The following is a 13,428-nucleotide window of genomic DNA, read 5'->3' as shown; positions in this document are numbered from 1 at the left end:
GTCGCACGGAAGGCGGGGCATCTCGCAATTTCTTTAACAATGTCAGGGACGTGCCGCCATCTCGCGGCACTTTCTGTTTGTACGCGCACTTTCGATATTTTTTTCGTCGTGGGTTTGCGCGCTCCCGTCCGCTATCTACTTCTGCAGAATGATGAGCTCAGACGAAGAAGACGAGATCGTTGGCATTTTACTCGCCCCTTGCGTAGCGCTGTTACAAATATTGAAAAGCGACAACACAAGACAAGGGCCAAAAAAAAGTATAAAGCGACGACACGGTGCCGTGTCGTCGTTTTATACCTTCTTTTGTCCTTGTCTTGTGTTGCGCTCTAACAAACCTTACTATGAATCCCAACCAACTGGCCCAACTTGCCTTTTTTACGCTTTTCAAGAACATAAGCGAAAAGCCCAGAGAAATGCATTTGTTTACATTCGTTCACCAGCGCTTCCTCAGCGTCGGGCTCTGATTGGCTGCGGCCAAAGCGGCCAACTTGTCCGCGCGGAAAAAATCGGTCCGGGCGCGATCCGGCCAAGCGGCCGCGTATTTTCCGCAAAGCGGAAAATCCGCGGCCGCTTGGCCGGATCCGCTTGGCCGCTTGTCCGCTCCGCCTTCGGTGTGAACGTGCCTTTACCCAGTCGAATCACCAGTGTCGCACGCACATGCACGCTTTGCGCTGATTTGCGCGTAGTCGGTCACATGACTTAACGCCGCCGCCTTATTGGATCTCTTCACCCTTCTCTGTACGGAATGCCTGAAAGTTGCTGGGTCGGTGCGTTCCGCGCTCGGTTCGCGCGTTTTCTCTGAACGTGGTGGTTGTGCCATGTTCTCATAAGTTCCAGGGTTCCAGCGCGAACGTTTGTCAGTTTCAGGCGAACGTTTTCGTCGTGCGCTTTGGAACTCCATGTCCGCGGCGCCTGTACGTCTATCAAGAGGTAAGTGACAGTTCATGAAGTCAGTGTTTTTCTATTAACAGCCCTGCAATCTTTTCGACTAAACTCTGAATGTCACGTAGAGCATTACAAAGAGGGGTGGGATTCTATAAAATAGGTGGAAATCGTGGTTTTGAAGGACGGTGGAACAGCTGTCGCTGCCCTTGGAATGAAGGAATAAGCGTGCAGGTTCGTGCAGGTTGTTACTTTGTCGTATTTAGGGCATACACTCCAGTGCAGTGCTAACACTAACAACTCGCTTGTACTCGGTGATTTTAACATTGACATGCAATCAGGTAGTGTGGCGTCCAGAGACCTATCTGATATTTTGTCAAGGTATAATTGTGAGAATGTAATTACGGCACCAACAAAAATAACTGAAAATAGTGAAACTAGTATTGACTTGTGTTTTACAGGTTTTCTATGCTCTGATGTTATTTCTGGTGTACTGGCTTCTGATCTAAGTGACCATCATCCATTTTTTGCTATCCTACCTATTCATTAATTCATATAATTCGAATATTCAAATAATTCAACACAGCATTCATGTTACAGAAAATATAATGAGAAAACATGGAGCCATTCTTACGAATTAGCCCTTCAGTTGGACTGGTCTGAAGTATACAAGGAAACAAACCCCAGCCTTTGTTACAATATATTCCTGAAAAAATTTTTAGAGATATACGAAATTGCTTTTCCACTGACTCATTGTACTAAACACAAAAGGTCGAGAAAGCCCTGGATAAATATGGAACTACATGTACACAAAAGAATTGTTCACAAAAACAAACTTTTCGCCACGTTTTTACAAAGTAGAGATTTAAACTTACCTAATACTTTCAAAATAACGAGAAATAAACTAAGTTCTGATTTGAAGAAAGCTAAGCAAGAATAATATAGCAAAATGTTCTTTGAGAAACATACCCCGGAGCAAATATGGAAAGTTTTCAATAAATTGCGTTCGAAAGCCAATCCATCAATACCAAACGAGATCAAGATCGACGAAAAGGTTTATAGCGGTGCCTTATTGTCAAATAAATTTAATGATTACTTTCTAATGGTATGTGCTAATAACAATGTCACCTCTACCGGTCCAGACCCTACTCACTATCTGCTTAATTGTTCGACAAGTTCACTCTATCTCGAGCCGGTGACGCCATATTAGATACAGAAGTACGCATCACAACTAAAGAATAGTTCTTCTACTGGAACTGACGATATTAAAGCGGAAGCAGTGAAAACTATAACTAACGTAGTTGCACCCGTCCTGGTGCACATATGTAACCTAATGTTAGAAAAAGGGATATTTCCGCAGCAGTTAAAAACGGCAAGGGTGTGTGTCATTCACAAAGGCGGGAATCATGATGATCTTAATAATTACCGCCCAATCTCAGTTTTATCTGTTTTTTCCAAAATTGCAGAACATGTTGTCAAGAGCCGATTAACATCTTACCTCACTAAAACATCAGCAATAATAATTGATCAGTATGGTTTCCAGAAAGGAAAACGCACTGAAATGGCACTTATCAAAATAAAAGACAAAATTACTAGTAATATTGAAAATAAGTTTATCACACTTGGGTTATTCCTAGACTTCAAAAAAGCGTTTGATTCTATTAAACATGAAATATTATTACGTAAATTACAGTTTTATGGAATAAGAGGTATTGCTCTGGAACTTATTAATAGCTATTTATTGTCAAGAATACAGTGCACAGTTGTAAACGGTGTTCCATCTGCTTTTGGCACAATATGTCCAGGTTTTCCACAGGGCTCCATTTTAGGGCCCTTACTTTATTTACTTTACATTAATGATATTATCAATGTACCTAGTTCAGCTTATATAGTTCTGTATGCAGATGACACTAACATATTTTTTTTCCGGTAATCACTTCTTGAACACTATAGCAAATGCAGACAAATATTTGTCTGAACTATCGTTATGGATACATGCCAATGAGCTTCAGCTAAATGTGAAAAAAACAACTAAATTTATAGTCTTTAAACCTAAAAATAAAATTCTAACCTTCGAGCCTGTCCTCTGTTTCAGAGGAGAAAACATTGAACGTGTGAGGTCTACACATTTTCTTGGTGTGGTCTTCAGTGAGCAGTTAACCTGGACTGAGCATATTGCTTGCATTCCAAGATTTCACGCTCAGTCAGACTAAAGCATAAATTAAGGTTTTTTCTACCAACCTGGCTAAAAAAAACTATATTTTACCCTTATCCAGTGACTTCTCCATTACTGCTTATTTGTATGGGGTAGAACAACGTCTACAAACCTAAACTCCTTATTTATCTTACAAAAAAAAAAGCAATTAGAGCAATTCTTAATGTTCCCTACACTTCGAGTACACGAGAATACTGGCAACCACTGGGCCTTTCTTAACATATATAAGTTAATAACACTTCGACAGGCAATAGAGGCTCATTGCTTGATCCACAGCAAACCTAACCTTAGCTTTTGTTCAGTTGCACGGCCTGATGCTGTTTGTGAACTCCGATATGTCTCTCGCAAAACTCCTGAGGTTAGAACTAACTATGGGCTTCAGACTTTTGAACATACCATTATAACTTTCTTGAATGACAACAAAGATATTGAAATGCTAATACACGAGTTCCCAAGTAAAATACTTTACAAAAAAAGAGTTATGGATCTGTTACTTAGGTCATAACAAACAACTTAGACCTACTGTAGTCTTAACGTGGCAGATTATTTACTACATTGCTAAATAACGGTGATTTACTTATTTATTGATTTTTGTGTGCTCTCTTTCCTGTTTCTTTTCACAGCTGTAATATGAAAAATGGCTATGTCTAAACATATATATACTGTACAGAATTGTGGATGTTCCTTTTTTGTGCGATTTTAATGTTACTTTAGAAGGAAGCTTGTTGTCGTCTCAAATGCACTGTCTGTCACCTCGAGGAGGATAGGCCTTGTCAGGCTTATACAGCCTTTAGCCTCCGTCCTGATGTGACGATGTATGTTTGGATGCTGTATGACATTGCAAAAGAGAGAATTAACTTTAGACCTCAGACTCTGCCCAGGCGGCGCTGCGGAAAAACCCGTCACCAGCGCCCCCATCGGAGCCTTGGCGCGAACTGAGTAGTGCAAGGAGAGCTGTCCACCAGCAAAGGTGCATAGGCCACAATGGACCCTTCTCTTTCGTTTGTGTTGAGGCACGGTTTCCTAAAAATCAAGGACCTGGAAAGCGTCTTCCGCCCATCCACGCTTCGGAAAGGAAGCTCAGCAGGGCAAAGTACGTGTACAATATAAAATAAAGTCTCAAGTGTCATTTCGGCGTGCTGCAACTCGCACGTACAGAGAGCATCAGGTTTGTCTATAGGCATATCAGCATAAAAATCTAAGCATTTCAAATTGGTTCATATTGAATATGTCCTGAACACAAGACTCAAGTATCTCCTATATTTTTATCTATTTTATCGTAATGTTTTGTCTCGCAATTATTTACAGAGAGTAAATTCTTTCATAGCCTTTTCCAGGGCAGCAAACAGAAAACGTTTTCCAAGGTACCAAATAGCATGCGATCATAACGAAGGAAGCTTCCTACAGTGCCTACGCGCTGCATCTTTCTTTCTCGCAGGAGCTACAGCATCGCTCGTACCTTAATTTGATCTTTTCGCAGACGCTTCGAGCAACAAGCTCGCACAAATAAATGTAAATAAACGCGACATTTTTTTCTTTACACACGTGCGTTACTTCGCAATTACTCGTCCAGTGCTCCTACAGCAACTTCATTGCTCACACTTGAAAAACGCGCGTCGAGCAGGTTCAGCACATTGCGAAGCATGCTTGTTGTATCGGCGCAGGACATACAAAATACCAAAAGTAGAAATGAGCTCGCGATACAGCGATGCTCTAGAACAGGATTTTGAATTCATAAACGAACCAAAATGTTTGGTTAAGCTGACCTGCCAAATCTCTCTGTTCCACTTGTTGAGTCAAGCGGAAGGCAGACATCTGTTAAAAGGTGGAGATATTGATGGCACACATGCAGGATGGTTCGCAACGTTGTTTTTTCTGTTACCAACGAAGTGGCGGCTGCAAATTCTTGAGTTTTCGCTTGGTTACCACGGTCCTCCGTCAGGGCTAAGCAACACAATTACAGAAGAACAAAATTCTCGCACTTTCTCATGCGAGCCGCTGTGTTGTGGGGAATGCAAGTAATTCGATTACCCAACAGGTTGAACGGCCTGTATCCAGCGCTCTTGCCTTTCCTCTTCATACGATCACGATGGAAATCGGTAAAACTGAACATTGTTATTCCGTCCTTCACGTTCATGGCAATTTACAACACAACAGTAGCATCGATTGCGGCGTTTCTTCGTAGCACGCGGAGCTATCACGGTTGCCGTCGTTTCCGCCATCAGTCAGAAAAGTGAGCCAGCAAGCGCTTTATGGCAGTTCGGTGGCGCGTCCGACTAGCGTAGAAATTCATAACTCTCTGTCTGGGTGTTAAATGCGCAAAACACTCGCAATATGGACCAAAATCTAGTTAAATCGTTGTTTCGCAGTCGCTAGCTGCATAGGCAACTTAGCAAGGGAGTCGGGCTTCGCACTACTCAATTACTGCCTCTTCGCACTGGCAGGTGGCGCTACGCGTCTGGCAAAACTCCAGAGTCTGACGTCCATAGCCTGGTAAAACCGGTCATTGACCAAAGTAAAAACAAATGATGCTCTCAGGTTTGTACGTGAACCTGGGATGTGGAATGCAGATGCTGTATCACGATCGGAGCACTTGTTGCACGTGATTGTTAATTGGCTGGACGCACTGCTGAACTTTACCACACTTGTCCTTATGGCTGGTACCAGCCGTAAAGGTACCAGACGTTTGTTGATCTTCGTTGGCTGCTAAATTTGTGTCACGCGCCTGCCCTCACTGATTAACCGTGTTGCTTATGCTTTGTCTGCCGTTTGAGTTTTCTCTGCGTAACCGGGACTGCGAGAGCAATCGTCAAACAGCGTACGGTTGAAATAACTAAACATTTGTGGGCCTTTGTATCGCGATCGCAGCACTTGTTGCACGTGATGGTTGGCCGGCCGCGCTGCTCAATTTTCCCACGCGTTTCTGTCAAACAATGCCGTACACGTTCGTTTCTGGGAATAACGAAATTGTTTGGCTACTTGTACCTGCTAATTATTTACACATTCTCTGGTGTATTCTAGCAGTGGCGTAGCTAGGTCGTCTGGCACCCGGGGCCCATAGGTCTTCTGTCCCCCCCCCGCCGGGTCCGGCAGAAAGAGGGGAGGGGTGTCTTCAGGCGTAAATGACACCCCCCCGTTGCAACACCACTGCATGCTAATATGATGCTGAAGTCAAGCTTACATCTCAGCTGTCTGTACAATCAAAACGTTTACGCTTCTTACTATAGACTATTTCTCTGAATTTGCATGTTGTCGTATTTTAGTAATGGAGTCCCTGCCATGGCACCCGTATTTTGACGAGGGCGAAATGCGAAAACACCCATGTACTTAGACTTAGGTGCACGTTAAGAACCCCAGGTGGTTTAAATTATTCCGGAGTCCCGTACTATGGCTTGCTTCATAATCAGATCGTGGGTTTGGCACGTAAAACCCAATAATTAAATTTTTTTTTGTAACGGAGAATGTTTGTCTCTTTTGACTGTTTAATTAAATTTCTGTCAGGTGATTTACCGTGTCGCTTGAGCGCTCTTCGTCTACTGTTTTTTTTTTCTTTCCGTAACCGCGATTGCAAGAGCAGTCATACAACCGCGGAAGTTCCGAATAACGGAACCATGTTGTAAGCATTGGTATTTAATAGCAACACCTCTCACACAGGGCGGTTGACCAAACCTGCTGCTTTAGTTTTTTTCTCGCATTTGCTATTATTTGGGGGCCAGCGTATGTGCTGACATGTGTGCACGATGCGCTGGACAAGATTTTGCGTCCCCATATTGCAGGCACGTACCCAGGATTTTTTTGGTTTTTTTTCGGGGGTGGGGGTCAACCTAAGGTAACTTTTCTATGCAAATGAGGGGGGGGTACCTTTACTAGTTCAAATGTGAATAACGCCCACCATTCGCAATAAAAACGCGTAAACCTACAAAAGAGAAATGAAATAAGGTGTATTTTACACGTACGCCTGTGCGATACACCTCTCCTTTCCTTGGCAAACAAAGAACCATGTAACATGGACTCGCGCAGAAAGAACACTGCCAAGAACAAGTAAAGAAGCAAAAGTGTAAAATAAAGATTACTTTAGTAGAATAGACCTTAAAAGAACAGCAGTTGGCAACAAAGGCACACGGACCGCGCGGAGTTAGGTTACTCTGCCAGCCAATCACAGAAGCAAAGGATCGTCGTCACGTGGCCTTTTCAAAATGGCGTCGTACTTGATACCGTCAGAGCGTCTGCTGTTCTTGAAGTCTTTTCATTGGCAGAAGCAATGAGGTGTGCAACAGACATGGACAAAATGTGTGGAGTCTTCAAAAGTCTGCGGTGCAGTTCATTTCACTGCTGCACCCGTTTTACTCGTGAAACTTCACTGCCAACTGAAGTGAAACTTCACAACAAATTGTTGTAGTGAAGCAAGCATGTTATTTCAGTTCAATAAAGAATTAGGCATTCGCCATTTAACTATAATAGGCGAGGGAAAAGGTATAAAATTACGTGCTAATAATTTTATTTTTGTAGTTATCGCCTTATTTGTGGAACAGAAAAAGTTTGAAGTACGAATTATTTGCAGCCTCGCGGAAGAACAGTGGCTGGTAGTTATGAGGGCGTGTACGGGACTTCATTGCAGACTTAAGTTGTATCCGACTGTAGTAGTGTTTTTTGAATTAGCTCTGGAAGAATTATACAGAAATATATATTTGCGGAACAATCGCAGTTCTTTTGGATCCCTTGTTTACTGCTCTAACCAGTGCCACAACTGACTCGTATTGTTATTTGGGAAGTTACGTAACGATGCGTGGCCACCAGTCGCGTACAACTATAGAGGCTAGAAAGGTTCTCCTAGTATCGGGAGCGGGCGCCCTTTCCCGAAGCGCCGAAGAAACCAGTTTGGATGCTTGGCGGGGTAGTTTGAAGAGGGCGCTGCACTCCTGTGGCGGGTTACTGACGCCAGCCGAAGGAATGCAGACACAAGTCGTCGTCAGTTTTGGGCAGCATGTGCACTGACATAGTTCACTTTGTCCCAGCCTTTATTTACGTTGACACTGTAGTGCCACGCTTGGTGCGATGCGACGTACTGAACTTCTCTGACAATGCCTTGGACATGGATTCACTAACTCTTAAAGTAATGCCACACATTACCCGCTCGCTCATTCATCCAAATGCGTTTGAAAAAAAAATGCGCGTGAACTTATAGGCTTCCAGCTATTTAGCGAGGAGGTACTAAAGGGGATTTTTTTCTATAAAGTTCATTTGGACAGGCACTTTAGAACAACTGAGCCAACGAAAGAGCTTGTGAAGCTTATGGAAAGGTTAATATTTATAATGACTTCAAGAACACCACCTAAAGGCCTCCGATCCAACTCTCCAAGTGCAAAGTTTCTTGAAGAGTTCATTGCATTCCATGCAGAATGGGAACATTATGCTGCCAAACATGGTGGTGGATTTCTTAGCCCAGGAACTGCCCTTGGTCTGCGTGTGGCCTTAAAAAGCACTCTGTCCCGTTTAGACTACTTAAGTAGCTCACTAGGCTACAAGTACTTGTTAACAGCTAATCTTAGTCAGGACAAAATGAAAAATATGTTTGGTGTCGTAAGGCAATCCATTGGTTGTAACGACCATCCTTCACCTGAACAGTTTTTAATTATAATAAACAGCTTGTCATTCTACAGTCTGGCAAGGCCTCCTAAAAATGGGAACTCACCATGCAGGAGACTTTGTAACCACACTCTTAAAGCCATCTGATGTTGGAAAACGAAAGGCTGACCACCTAACATAAATTATTGATGAGCTATGGATGACGGCAATTTGGAGAGTGCAGAATCTGTATCAAAACACAAGGCAAGCAGTTGGATCATGACAACTGTGTCGAAAAGCACAGTGACAGTAGACTAGTATATTATATAGCTGGCTATGTCGTCAGAAAGTCTTTAAAAAAGATTCCACACCCAGAGTGTGCCTCTCGCCTTTGTATTTTGCCCCTACGTACAAGCAGATTGTGATGGAAATTCCATACTAACAATTAAGGCAGTTTGATCATGGGGGCTTGATCTACCCTTCCAAAGCTGTTCAGGAGCTTGTTTGTAAAGTTGAGGACACATTTACTATGTATTTCAGCAGGATTAAGCTTTATGCTGAAAGCATGGTCTGCTTTTTGCATTTCCTTCAGGGAGTGAAGCTTAAAGAAGTGGGTTGCAGTGAGCATGGGCGGAGTTTGACAACAAACATAATAAAGTTATATGCACTGACCAGGCTGCACTTCTTTGCAGAAGCAAAGAACATGAAATGAAACACACAAAGAGAAAAGCAGGAGCTCCCGAAAATGCAGCGATGCCAGTAAACCGACAGTTGCGAAAATGCTCCCCGCTTTTGTACATACCTACCTTCGTTGTGCAATAAAACAAACAAAACAAAAACTTGTAACATAGGTTTTGAAAGCGCTCCCTATACAGCGTTCTTGCGGACCATGGTGTACAATATTGTAAAGCTGCAATAAACTATATGCACGAGATGAAAGAATGCATTAAATTTCCTCTCTCCACATTTGTGGGCTGATTGGTGCCGCATCTCCCATAGAAAAAAAAATACCAGCACCATTTTATTACGGCTGCTTGCGTAGCTTCCGTCACTCTGGTTAAAATGGCAGCACAACAGAGACGAAGACAAGGCACATAGAAACACATGACAAGCGCACCGTCTAGTTTCTGTGTCTCTTCATCTGAGTTACGCTGCCGTCATAACCAGCTATGGGTGAACTGGTTCAAAACAGTTTTATTTCACAGCTCGTTGTGATAAGCATGCTTGCTAATTTTGTAAGGTTGACTGGCCCTCATAGGTTATTGCATGCCTGTTTTTTGAACTTGCAAATGGGTGGAAAGCGCCGGTCACTTGCGAGCGCCCGCTGAAAAGCGCACCGGAGCCCGCAAGAGCAACCCGCCAGCGAGTGCTGGCACCATCTGCCGGAGCATAGCAACGTATTTCACGTCAGCTCACGCCTTCACGACACTAGGATAACCTTGTAGCCTCATATGGCGCAGGAAGCTGCGATTCTAGACGTACTGCGCCCACCGCAATAGGTTAGAAAACACCTACATAAGCACAGCAGAGAAGTGGCTACGTTAGGCGGCTCTAATGATAACTGTAGAAGCGTCATTCAGAACACACGGAATTGTCCTCCACTTCCAGCGGCGTTTTCTGTTTCCTTTTTAAATAAAGAGATGTTGATCCATAAATATTTTCATAAACAATGGCTAAATTTGTTAATTTTCCCTTTTCCTTCCTGTTTGGCTGTTGTCTTGGCCCTCTCCATTAATAGATCGCTTAATTTCTCAACTCCTTGAGACTCTTGTTTCCAGTTGCCAATTTTGCACGAAAAGTGCTGTACAATTATGGAAAAACCAGACGAGTTAACGGGTGACAGTCATATTGCCTATAAGCTTAAGGGTTATTGCAGGGTTTGATGATGGACGCTGTCTCACATTATCTTATTTTCCACCTTATCTAACCCATACCACGGGTATATGGTTCCGATGATCTGGCAGAGTCGCGGTGAGCCGTCACTCGAGGAAATAATGAAACAAAAAGAAAAGTTAAACGCAGTTGGCGTTTTCTCTGGCCGCAACTCGTTCCACGTGCATACAGGCCAGCTGACCATGAACCGAATCTATTTCCTGGTCTCTGGATAAGTCTAAACAAAGAAGGTTGAACTAACGAAGCAACAACGATGGGCATACCGTTGAATAGACGGTGACAACTGAATGCATATCGAGTTAATTGCGCGGGCACCGAATTGATGAGGAAACTGGCCTTCACATCCCGGGAGACGCCGATAACTACTGCCATCCAAAAGGAGTGAAAAAGGCAACAAAATATTGACCGCCGAAAAGCTGTCAAGTCTTAACATTGATTTGGCAGTGCTTTAGGAATGTGTGTGAGAAGTGGTGGCGTGGGCGGAGAGGGGGGGGTGCCCCCCCCCCTCCTTGGGTATGTGCCTGCCATATTGTCACTGTATATTTTACTGAAGCTATATGTAGTCGACATTCGCCTATTTTTTAATTTATTTTGTGTTATTTATTTATTGCGATGGAAATTGTAGGGGCACTCCTGACGAAATTTCGCTGATGCGGACGTGCACTGCGGTTGGTTGTGGCTTCGTGGACGCTGTTCCCGCGCAGCTTAGTGTCGAAGGTCGCGTAAACTTGGCTATGGAAACTCATTGTAGCTGAAAGCAGCAAGAAGCGACCGCCAATTGTCGCTGCCGCCCCGCTTGATCACGCCAGCGTTCATACAGCGTGTTTACCGTCAGTGAGATGTGTTCATGTTTGGCTTTGCGAACAACACCAAGTTTGTTAATTTAACAAGGAAGTGAAGGTTTACTGTAATTTACATTGGCGATAACCCGTACAGCTGCTTAATTATAGCTGTCTGGTAATTTGCTGTCGCAATCACTGCTTTGCTTTTTGGACGAAACTGCGACATTTTGTACTGTTATCAGCTTGCTTCACATAGCTATGCTAACGTAGAGATAATGAGAATTCATTTTATCTTTGTACAGAGTTGAAATCATCACAACTTCTTTTCTGATAACTGTTAGCTCAGCAACTTTGTACAAAGCCACTAGGAAGCAAAGTTGTTGTCAGAACCAACAGACTGCTGTTAAAAGTGCAGGTTGTTGACATGCACATGGTGGATAGTAATTTGCGTACATATTTCTAACACATTTTTATTGCATACTTTACAGCCATGCTGTGTTCCTGCCATCAGCCTGGTGTCACTTTGGGTCGAACATCATTCTTCGTTGATGATCAGCACAGAAACAAGTCCACGAAAATCTGCTAACTTTCTTAGTACCTCTGATCTTAACAGAGCATTTTCGTGTCTGTGACCACTGGAACTGATCCTGCAGGATGACTACTAAATTGTGTAGCGTATCCGTGATCTGTTGTGCATCTGCAACCATGAATGAAAGGCTACACCCAGCTAGTGGTAACTTCCTTATGGGCCGATGTACCTGTGAACTCTGGGTTAATTTTTGTCTCTGTGACTGTTTAAGCAAGTCCACAGAAATGCCCCACTAAATTTCTTAGTACATGTGAACTGCAATGTAGTTGTCTGTGACCGCTGAGGCAGCCTGCAGTGAGCCTTAGTAAAATGTTTAGTTGTCAAGATACCTGTGATCTTTTCAGAAGTATTTGTATCTGCTGCCATGGAAGAACAGCCACACTCTGCCTCTGGTAACTTCCATCAAGGCTCTCTGATACCTGTGAATTTTTAGGATGAACTTGTGTTTGTGTGTGGCCACTGAAGCAAGCTGTTACGGTTGGCATGTAACACCCCGGAAAAAAAAGGGCGCTCGAAGGACCCTGTTCAACCGGAACGAAGGATGGATGCCCAATTTGCCATGGTTGTTTCGAGTGGATGACCGGTCTGGCAGGTGCCCACAGGTGTTCACAGGCCCCTTTGTGTGTGGGCGTGAAAGCCCTTTCCGCAAACCAGCGTCGCCTAAAGAAAGGACCAGCCACACATCGCTGACCCGGGGTTGCCACCAGCAGAGGCAAGCTCGTGAAAGGTCACCAGGGGAAAAGGTATCCACCGCCCAACCACAACCAGACTCAGTGCCTGCCACGTGACGTTGACGTGAGCAAGATCCCGTCCATGATTTTAGTGAGCCTATTTAAAGGGGCTCCGCAATGTACTTTTCACTTCATTCTCTTCTTATCTTTCACCAACCATTGAATAAATCGTGCAAGTTTCGCACAAGAAGTCGTCTCGTCCCTGCCTGATCGCCATGGTCTACCAGACGTCTGCAGCCTGCCGACAAAGCCACGCTACCCAATAGTAACGTCGGTCGAGCTTCGATAAACAGGCGTTGCAACAACTCGGCAGCAGTGGGGTACGCTAACCTGGAGAATGCAACAAAGCCCATACAAATCCTCTGTTAGCTTTTGGTACGGGTGAACTCATATAATGCATTTTTTCTGTCTGTGACTGCTGAAGCGAGCATGCTGCAAGCCTTCAGTTAATTGTGTAGTTGCCAAGGTACCTGTGATGGCTTCAGCAATATTTGGCTGTAACCACGGAAAGGTCACATTCAGCTTCTGTTTACTTGCTTAGAAGCCTTCGAGCCTGTGAACACTTACGGGGAATTTGTGTTTGTGACCACTCAAGTACAGAAAGTATCTTGTAACTTCTAGTACCTGTGAAATCAGTTTGGTTTTGTGCCAAAGCAAGTGTCTTTTAACTGCTTTTGTACCTGTGAACTCTCCCGTAATGTTCATTTTTGCAACTGCTTGAGTGATCCTTTAGTAATTTTATTAATGCCCAGTGTATCTATCAAATCTTTA

The 13,428-nt window shown here is 43.7% G+C and overlaps 1 long non-coding RNA gene across 3 annotated transcripts; it reads left to right on the top strand.

Moving 5' to 3' along the window:
* The first annotated feature begins 554 nt into the window (after positions 1-554).
* LOC129381065 (uncharacterized) lies at positions 555-12,847 on the top strand. 3 transcript variants are annotated; one of them, XR_008609294.1, is made up of 3 exons: positions 555-930; positions 3,979-4,190; positions 11,826-12,847. It is a non-coding gene; the product is annotated as an uncharacterized lncRNA (long non-coding RNA). The 3 variants fall into 3 exon arrangements; XR_008609292.1 differs by having other exon boundaries at positions 3,968-4,190; XR_008609293.1 differs by having other exon boundaries at positions 3,961-4,190.
* Positions 12,848-13,428: the final 581 nt, after the last annotated feature.

Source organism: Dermacentor andersoni, chromosome 1, assembly GCF_023375885.2.
Source record: "Dermacentor andersoni chromosome 1, qqDerAnde1_hic_scaffold, whole genome shotgun sequence".
Classification (NCBI taxonomy): domain Eukaryota; kingdom Metazoa; phylum Arthropoda; class Arachnida; order Ixodida; family Ixodidae; genus Dermacentor; species Dermacentor andersoni.
This window is presented reverse-complemented; position numbering and strand designations above follow the sequence as displayed.